A 7,793-nucleotide genomic window follows, 5' to 3' on the forward strand; every position below is an offset into this window, starting at 1 on the left:
AACATAAATTTTTGCCTTGTAATGTCAAAGTCTTGGATTATCACCCGATCGGGTGACCATCCGATCCACACCAGATCTCACCCGATCCTCTACAACTTGTGACAATCATCAGATCACCACCTGATCGAGCGGTGATCCGATCAACGAACATCATATATCAGCGGCCATTGCATGTGTAGTATTGTGTTATATGTCAGATTGATTAAAGTCTTCGGCCCATGTGATTAAAATTGAATGGTCCAATCATTCTATAGCATTCAATTTAGTTGTCGACTATTATTTTTAATCATAACATCACATGAATAAAGGACTTCATGATTTGAATTGATTTTATACTAGAAGTGGTCCAATAAAATTCTCACACTAGTCTGATATTGCATGTGAAGATTAGTCTGATTATCATTTTGCATGTGAATATACTGACAGTACATGTGAAAGTTTAAGAACTTGAAAGTCAATTTCATATTAGCGTAAATTGTCGAGTGACCACTCGATCGGGCCACAAAGCTACTCGATCGGATCACCGTCCGATCCGTTAAACATTGATTTGTTTAACTCATAAGTGTCAAGTCTCGGATTGTGACCCGATCGGATCACCACCCGATTCATTGCATTTCATTAAAAGTTTGACTTTGTTGACCTACCTGATCGGATCATCATCCGATTCATAGCATGTTTATTGTTCAAGTGGCAAACTGAACGGATTGCCATCCGAACCTAATCACTCTATTGTTGTTTTTGTGTTCTAGGTTCAAGTGTCGGATCCTCACCCGATCAGACAGCCCCTCACCCGATCGGACAACATCTCACCTGATCGGACAACATCTCACCCGATCAGACATCATCTCACCCGATCGGACAGCCTCTCACCCGATCGGATAACAACCCGATCCAAAGCACATTGTCAATCATCGGATCGTCACTCGATCGGATCACCATCCGATCCGTTGTCATACGATCATCATTATTCTGTTGACTTTTGTTGACTCACTCGATCAGATACCCGTCCGATCAAGTTGTTTGATAGTGTTTGAACTGATCTTGTGTGTTTGTGATTCAGGTGATTCGAGGAGATAACATCATGGCTGAAGAGTTCTACAATACGTTCTACGAAGCGTTCACATCAGAATCGTCGGAAACTTCAACAGTCACACCAAAATCAATAACTAAAACAATCAATGATAACATTAAACATGATAATTTCTATGGGACATATTCGAAACCACCAAAGCTTGAAAATATTGAGGATTACACATGGTGGAAAGAGAGATTCCTGAACTGGACCAAGGCATATGCTCACGAGAGCTGGTTCTGCTTAGAGTTTGGATACATTCGACCGATCAATGACAAGCATGAAGAAATACATCTCAATGATCTTTCAGATGAAGACAAACGGAAATTCTCATATGAGCAGAAGATGATAGCATTGATTCAACAATCTATCCGAGATGATATATTTACATTGTTAAATCATGATGGGTCATCAAAATCGGTTTGGGAAGCGTTAAGGGTTAAAGCTGAGGGTGGCAAACAAATTAAAAAGAATAAAATTGCTTTACTAAAAAAGGAGTTTGATTTGTTTGATTGTTTAAAGGGAGAGACAGTGAGTCAAATGATTGAACGTTTTTGCCATTTAAAAATTGAGTTAGACAGGTTTGGGATTGTGAAAACACGTGAGGAAGTAATTGACAAAATAATTGAATCGTTATCATGAGCTGATCAGTGGCAAACGTTTGTTTTTATTTTGAAAAAGGATGTTTTATATGATACGATTACTCTCGATGTGTTAATTGAAAAGATTGAAACTCATGAGCTTGAATTGCAGAAACAGAGCAAGATGAGCAGTTCTTCACATCAACAGAATGTTAGTCTTTATTACAAAGGTAGCACACCTTCGGTGAAAGTTGGTGAATCACCAAAGACAGCATTTAGTGTTGAAAAATCAAAAGAACCACAGAAAAGCTCATCAAGCTACAATCCAGGATATCATTCATCTTCCTCAAAAGCAAACCCAGAAGAATCAGAAGAAATTCTTTGCAACATTGCTTTGAAACTGAAGAATTCTCCGGCTATGAGCATCAATGCAGCAAAACAACAAATGAGTTTTCTGGCATCTGTGTTAGAGTCAAACGAAGGTCTAGTATCTGGTAAAATTGGAAACTCAGAGCTGACAAAGGAAGACTACGACCAGATTGACCCAGCAGAAATGGAACTCATTGACATACGCTGGTGTTTAGCAAGTTGCATCCGAAGAGCTTAGAGGTATATGGAGATTACTGGAAAGCAGTCAATTGGTGGTCCGTCAACAATGCTGGGATTCGATAAATCCAAAGTGACCTGCTTCAAATGTAAGCAAAAAGGTTAATTCAAAAGAGAATGCAAAAATTCTGAAGTTGACGAAACTGAGAGACCTTTCAATGATGATTATTATCGAAGAGCAATATACCACCGTAGCAAAGAAGAACTGCCAAACTTGAAACAGATTGAAAACAATACTAAAGAGAAGTCAAGAACAAGTGCGGTGATCCATGATGACGAATGGTTTGACTGGAGTGAATTTCTTCCAGTAGATGATGTTGTTAATGAACGGTTCAAAGCAAAAGACAAATGGGAAGCATTGAACAAACATAATGCTTTTGTTGCTGAAATCAAGGAGAAAACACGAGAAGAAATACTGAAAGAGAAAACCGAAAGAGAAAGATTCTTTGCTGGTTGCAGGATTGAGAAAATGCACGAAGAATATGAAGATGCAAAATACTATGGGAGATACGACAAGAAAAGAGATTTCTACATCAACCAAAATGGTGATCCTGTCATTCATCGAAAAGAAGTTGTTTTTGATGATGTTCTTGTAGTAATCCATTTGTCTGGCGAATACTGCTCAAACGTAGCAAAAGATAAAACTTTTCTGAAAAGGATGGACAAGATAATTCGTGACATGATGACCGCGAGTTTGAAAAAGAGGGATGAAGAAAGAATGAAGAAGAATGTTGAGAATTTGGTTGATGATTTGAAGAAGGTTACTGAGGAAGTCAAAGTTGAAGTTGTTAAAGAGGAAGATGTAAAGATAGCTGAGGAAGAGAAAGAAAAGAAAGACGAAGCAGTTGGTGAAGAAGCTGTTACTAAAGAACAACAGGTGAGTGAAAAAGTTCTGAAGAAGAAAGGAGAAGATGATGTAAAGATTGAAAGCTCGGTTGAAATGTATGATGATGCTGGTGGTGGTGAGGAACAAAAGAATAGTGAAGCTGATCAGATACAGACAGAAGCGAAAGCCGAAGTGCCAATCACTGAGGTAAAAATTGTTACTAAAGTCTTAAATGAAACAATTGAACAGTTTAAGAAATGCAAGGAAATGTGCAGTGCTTGTACTTAAAAAGATAAAAAGTTCAGAACAAGAAATCTAGAATTTAATAAAATCGAAGAAGTTTTCAAAAATAAATGTAAAGAAATGTTAGAAAATGAAAAAGTGCAAGAGTTTAGAAAAAGAAAATGAAATTTTAAAAGATAAGGTTTCGAAGATGACAGAAGAATGTGTTCAAAAAGAAAATGCATGTCAGGAAATGAAAAAGGAGTATGATTCAATAAAATTGGCTTATCACATTACAAAACAATCATATGAAGATGTGAAGAGTCAAATGAAACTTGTTCAATCTAGATTGAGATACTGTTCTGAAACAACTGATACGCTAAAGAGACAGTATTCAATAAAGCAACAAGTTGTTAATTCTTATATTGAGGATGTTGCTAATTTGAAGCGTCAAATAGCTGATTTAGAACAGGATAACAACAAGTTAAAAAGTTATCATGCGTCATCATATGTGCTTGAAAGAATCTTCAACATAAAACCGGGTGATGATGATTCTGAAAAAAAAAAAACAAAAAGGGTATTGGTTCTGAGTATCATCAAGTTCCTCCACCGGAAAAGTTTGCATTTTATGATGATGAGAAAGTCGAAAAAGCTTTCAACATGGTCGATCAATTGCCAGATAACATTGACGTAACCTATTCCAAATCTGATGATTCAAGTGATTCAGAGGTGGTAGGTAAGGTCGTTGAAAGTGTGTTGAAAGAAGAGTCGGTTGAAACAGGTAAATCTGAATCACAGGATGAAAATGAAGGTAGTTTTCATGAAGAATATCTGAAAAACTCAAAATCTAAGAAAAAATGAATGATGATTCAAAAGGATTGGTTTATACCATGATTGGATAGGACAAATTATTCTTAGATATTGTATTCCCGATTCAGAATGTGATTTCAGAAAAGATTGATAAAGTTTTCAAAATGGTTGAAATTGAAAAATCTGAAATTCCAAAGTATGCTGGAAAAGGTCACAAAACTTTTTATAACAAACCTGGTTTCAAGAAGAAAAACATGAAGGCTGGGTTGGGTTATAAGAAGAAACAAAGTTGGAATAAAAATGAAAAATCAAATTATCAGAAAAAGACGAATTTTGTTCACGGAACAAGTTTCGAAGGAGAAAGAACTCCAATTTAGACGACAGTCTAATGAAGAGTTCTATGCTCAGAAAAAACAACAACAGGTCAAAGATGTATAAAAAAGAACATGTTTTAAATGCGATCAAACAGGACATCTTGCTCGCAACTGTCCAAATCTAAAACCTGTTTATGTTGAAACAAAAAAGAAGTCTGATGTTATGAATCAGAAATCAACCAAGTTTGATTCAAAGCAAATTTGGAAGCCGAAAATGTCAAAGGCTGACTCACAACAAACATTAAAACAAGTGACACCCAGATTTAGAACAACACAAAATTGGAAAACAATTGTTGATGCAACAAAACCAAACTAGTTTTGGAAACCAAAAGTTGTTGTTCAAAATCAAAATGTTCAAAAAGATTCACATTTTTACAAAAGAAGTGCTTCAAAAGGTCAAAGCTGGGTAGTTAAAACACAATCTGCTTCTGAACAGAAAACTGATTCAATCAAAAAGGATGAAGTAAAGGATGAAAAGCTGTTTGTTCAAAATGATGATTTTCCGAAGTTGAATGTAGCTTGTGTTGAAATGCCTAAGGTCAAACAGACTTGGGCTAAATTGTTCAAGTAATTGAATAGTTGAATGTGCAGGTGCTCAAGAAAATTGAAGACTGTGAGAATGGAAATCAGAGTAGCCTAGCACAAGGAGAGGTTGAGGCTGCTGGTCCCTACGAATGTTGAACAGGGAGTTTGTTTGATTTCTGTATATAAATAAACCATATTTCAAAAACTCTAAAAACTAAAAAATTTAAACTCCAAAAATATGGTTTTCTTTTGTCAAAAATTTGAAAAAAAAAATATGTTTGTTTTTAAATTTGTCAAAAATTCAAAAAATTAAAAAATATGTTGAGTGAATACGCCGAAACCCTCACGGCTGAACAAACATGATTAATTTCACAAGATTGAAAAACGGTTTTAAAACTGCCAAATATCAATGTGTTGTAAATCATGGGGGTACATTATATATTTTTTTTTGCAAATCAGTGCATGAGAAGCAGAAAATGGATGGCGAGACAAAGCTATCTGTGTAAGGTTGTCAAATTTTCTTTAAATGGTTTTGAATTTTAGGGGGAGTAAGAAATTTTCAGAAAATCCAAAAACATTAGAAAATTTGAAAAAGCCAAAAACATGATAAAATTCAAAATGAGTTTTTATGTAAAGAGGAAATGATAGTACATCAGCTAGACAATCACAGTAAAGAATTAGAATGTTTTAATGTGATAAACGGTATCACTGATGATATGCCAGTAGGTTTGTACATGCTAAGTAGATTGTTTTCGAGATATAAACCTAAATATCAATACTTACTTATCTCATGGGGAACATCTCTCGGATATATGGGAAACCCCCGAAATCTTGTTTGAGAGATTGCCTGATTCTGAGATACTAGGTCTTTATACTGTTTGATATCTGGGGTGTTATACCTGGTCTTCTGATATTGCGGAAGCAATGGCCTAGACCTCGTATAATACTTTACGCGCTTTTAAAACTTACCCTCTGCACAAAAATTGAAAAATATCGAAAGATATGAATCAATTGCAGTTGAAGAAAAGATTCCATAAAGGGAACACACCTAAAGTCGAGCCTTCATCTCTTTGACTGAACGGAAGTTCATACCCAAGCTCTCAAGGTCTCGCACTAACCCAGATTACAGATATCAGATTGGTATACTCACATGTAAGACTAAATCTAGGGAATTTTGATACAGGAGTATATTCTGAGGTGGGACACGCGAATAAGTTAAGTCCTTAAAATACTAATCTCGTGTCTCGAATCAATTGAACTTTGTGTGAAAATTTAAGTGGATCAGTATACTGACAATCTAAGTGAATCGTATAGAACTTAAAGTGTTTAAAAGCTCAACGGTACTAGTGATTTGTCATAAACTGATATGATCCTCTGACGCGAACTCAAACAAAAATATTGTCTGTAAATATGTTTGTAAATATATCTTTACTGCTTTATCTTTCAGAAAAATACAAAAAGATTTTGATTCCACTTTAGTTTTGACAACCGCTGTCTGAATGTTGAGTTTCAAAATCTAAGTATGCTGAACATGTTTCTGTAAATAAAACAAGTTCATTAAGTTGAAACTTGAAATTTTTAAAATCAAAAATCAAAAAACAGTTTGTAATATCTCCAAGGTCATTAATTTGGACTTGGATGATTAACTGTGAGGGATTTAGATGCTCAAATTGTTAAAATCTGATTATAAAGAGATAGGTTTTGTTGATGGATACTTAATACTGCCAAATCTATTAAAGCATGTTGATAGGGGGAGAGAATCAAGAAATCCTAGATATACTGATATTATTATATTTTAGGGCCAGGATCTTGATTAAAAAGTTTTTTAGAGCCATGTCACGATTCCTGGACAACCGAAAATGCTTTCATAATTGAAATGTTTTAACTTATGCTGAGAAAGCCATGTTTTCAATCCTGGTTGTTCAAAACGTTTTTACTTATAAATGTTTGAGAATTGGAGATGTTGTACCAGATTACGATCCCGATAGCCGAGTCTAAGGGGGAGTCTGAAGACGAGCTCAACGCAAGGGGGAGCATACATTCAAGGAGCCAGGTAACTATCCTGGAGGAGCTTGTATCTGGAAAGCCAGGTGTCGATCCCAAAGCACGGAAGCTTGACGAAAGTGGAAGCCTGAAGAGTCTATTGAAAGGGGGAGCTGAAGCTGAAGACAGATCCACGGGGATTCTGTTCGAGCAAGAGTGAGTCTATGTTGTTGTAGATGATAAAGCTTCAAGAAGACTCAAGAGAGAGAGAGAGAGAGAAAGACAAGAAGCTACGAGATTGGCTGCGGCAATATCCAAGGGGGAGTCTGTTAGTGTAGTAATGTCTATCGCCTCCGTCAATTTAGATCGTAGCAGAAACCGAAGAAATCTAGTGCTTATACTGTAATACTTAGGGAAAAGGCAAGGTGGCATTTATGTAATTAATGAGAAATCTCATTAAGCCCCTTGGCCTATAAATAGAACCCTTAGGGTTAGCTTTAGGAACTTTTGACTTTTGCCACATTTGAGACTTGGAAAGCTAGAGGCTAGAGAGAGAAAGTCTAGAGAGAGAAATTGGCAAGTTGATTCAAGGTTCATTTGTACTTTTCATATCATCAATCGAATCACCGATTATATTACGTCTTGTGTGTTCGGTCACGTTCGTGTACGGATTCCGCACGTTACACGAGTCAGTTCGCAATCGTTACGGAGTCAAAACCGGTCCTACAATAACAATCGTTGGAGACGAGGATCAGGTATATATTTGGAATTTCCACCTTTTATTTTTTTACTTA

The sequence above is a fragment of the Helianthus annuus genome, chromosome 10, assembly GCF_002127325.2.
Source record: "Helianthus annuus cultivar XRQ/B chromosome 10, HanXRQr2.0-SUNRISE, whole genome shotgun sequence".
In the NCBI taxonomy this organism is placed as follows: Eukaryota; Viridiplantae; Streptophyta; class Magnoliopsida; order Asterales; family Asteraceae; genus Helianthus; species Helianthus annuus.